Here is a 3,030-nt window from a genome sequence, read left to right on the forward strand (position 1 = left end):
CATGTTAAAAATGAAGGAAATTATTATATATGGTCTGAAAAATCCGCCTTCCGGGGGTACCGCTTTCGGCGGGAAAGCTAAATGTGCGGTCGGCCGTCGTTTTCAGTGGGATTGGAAGAATTTTATGGCCTTGGATAGGTCTCTACAAGGTAATGATGAATTAAATTTTCGTAAACAGCGGCAAGAATTACAGGTTATGACTTTGTGCGCTGTTTTCACCGAGCCAAGGATACGCCATTAGCACTGAGCAACATGAATAAATCAGTGTCGATGCTACGGTTAGCTTAAGTTACCATTCAATTGCGTAGCTAAGCTACTGTTTGCTAGCATTATTTTATATGTGGTCATATTCATTGACATGTACACACAGCATGATTATTTTGTGCCATAAATATTCAGACTGAAGTTTAAATTGTGTCCTTACCGCTCTCCAGAGGGCTATTGACCACAATACTGTTAACATTTGGCTTAATTTTGTGAGAGAGGGGAGTCGTAACCGGCAGAGTGAGTGGCTCTGAGGTAGACGTGATGTTGTTTAACGTGAGATTATCGGTGAACCTCATTCTTCAAATTTAAATTAAACATCTAAGTTTAAGCTGGGGGGTCAATTCTCTGTTTTCCGGGTTAGAAATATATGTATATTTTGTTATTCATTGATTCTTTTTTTATTTTTAATAGGTCTCCAGTGTTTTGAAATCTGATGACCTCCCCTAAGTTGCTTGTTTCACGGGCTCTCAAGTAAATGGTGAGTATTATTAAAATTATTTTGGTCATATAGTTGTTGTGTGCTAGTTATCTGACAATATTAATTCTCATTTCTGGAAAAAAAAGTCTAAACATTTTGTATATCATGTGCTACAATTGCAATACAATTTACTGGAGCCATATTGCGAGCTAAAACTAATATAATCCAATACAGCAGTTCTGTAATGATCCCTACCACAATGACGGTCATAGTATTCATTTAGTGTTTGTAATATGTAATATCTTTTCCTACAATTTTTTTACACAGACTTTAACAATTCATGTCTATGTCAGTGTCGCTATCAATTTCTGAAATATTGACCGAAAGATTTTGTATACAGTGTGCTAAATGTCAGGAATATACACATTGCACAGTTTACTGGATCTACATTGTCCAATTTACTGGATTTTCTAGCTAAGCAAATATAGTCTGCTTAAACAGGCCTGCAATTAATCTGACCATCATCATCATCAAGGCTAATGTGTCAGGTTCGTAACACAGGTTTCAAAGAGGTGTGTCTGATATTAAGAGTAAATTGACTGTTCTAAAAGGGGTGTGCTTAATAAAGAAATTCCTCTCAATGGAGCAACAGCCCTCCATCAGCCTCGGTTGCCTGTGACGTCATGTCCACCACCACTACTTTAATGGCCAAGCATCTAGACGCATTCATGGCCATTACTGGGGATTTTAATCATGCTTCTTTGGACACTTTTCTGCCAACCTTCCACCAGTATGTGGACTGTAACACCAGCGGGAGAGACTGCACCAGTATAAGCCTTCCAACGGCATCTCCCCCAGGATTCTGAAGACCTGTGCCAGTCAGCTGTCCCTTGGACTGAAACACCTCTGCAGCTGTGGACCATGTCCTACTTGGTCCCTGTACTCAAGAAGTTGTAGACCTCAAAGACTATCCACCAGTGGCCCTCACATCTCACATGATGAAGGTCCTGGAGAGACTGGTCTTAGCCCACCTGAGGCCTCAGGTGATGTTGGTGCTGGACCCTCTTCCGTTAGCTTATCAGCCTCACTTAGGAGTTGAAGACGCTGTAATCTACTTTCTGCAACAAGCTCATTTGCACCTGGATGGTGGTGGAGGCACATTCTTTGATTTCTCCTGAGCCTTCAGCATTGAGCCACTGCTGCTGGGTAAGAATCTCATTCTTTGATTTCTCCAGCACCTTCTACCATGCAGCACACCACTGCAGTCGTTGAGTGTCAATGGCACAAGTATCTGGTGCATGATTGACGACCTGACAGGCCTTTGTGTTGTCATATTTTCTGGAAAATAGTTTTTCTTCTTGTTAAAACAAAAAAATGTTTTTCTTCTGGCCTCACTTTTATCAGAAAATTTTGTTTGTAATTTTGGGATTTGGTTAGTCTGCATCAATTTTTTAACAGAATGTACAGAAATATCTTAAATTTTTGTAGGATGGATACACAAAGTATGCAGAAGCTTTATAACTCAATAGTGTGAGATCTACTTAAGCAAAAAAAAGTTGATGTAACAAAACACTGCAAATACTTTTTACAAAAAACTCACAATACTTCAACGGATGGCATTGGAATACACTGAAAATAAAGTCTTGCTGATTTTCATGGGGTAATTGAATATATTATACATAAAGAGGTCATGTTGGTTCAACATAGGTTAATTTTACGAACATGTTCTTAAAGGAAAACTTCTGCCTAATCAACCTAAAAATTTGCTTTTTGAACAAATAAGAATTGATTAGACTTAATACAAGTGTATATTTTTTATGTGCATACTTTAATATGTGAAACCAATGTACATATTTTTTCCCTGTAAATTAAACAGACTTTTTCAGTGTATGAACTATAAAAGAGAACTGCATGACAGTCATTTTGATTGTCAGAATTATTCTGCAATTTGGAGTTTTTAAGAAAATTAAAGCCAATGATATTTCCTTCCACCCCCCCTGGGTTTTGTTTTGTCCACATGATTCTTTAAATAACATGATCAGTTTCCTCTTTCCAGGCTTTTCACATCCTTGTAGGTCTGAGACATATGAAACGTAAACCCTCTGTGAAACATTGATTGTGAACCAACAGTGTGGACTCTCACACTCCTGATGTGATATTAGTGTGTTAACTTCTCATTAGTCCGGAGTTGTTACATGAAATATGATTAGCAGATGTTGTTTGTGTGGAAAACAATACGAATCCTTGATTCTTCTTTTCCATTTCAGTGTCTTGTTTACAGTGGTGCGTAATAGTGACAGTCAGGCCTGAAAAAAACGCCCTCTCTTTCCCATCAATCTTCATCT

The sequence above is a fragment of the Fistularia commersonii genome, chromosome 33, assembly GCF_037954325.1.
Source record: "Fistularia commersonii isolate RoL2024-O1a breed Wild chromosome 33, RoL_Fcom_v1.0, whole genome shotgun sequence".
In the NCBI taxonomy this organism is placed as follows: domain Eukaryota; kingdom Metazoa; phylum Chordata; class Actinopteri; order Syngnathiformes; family Fistulariidae; genus Fistularia; species Fistularia commersonii.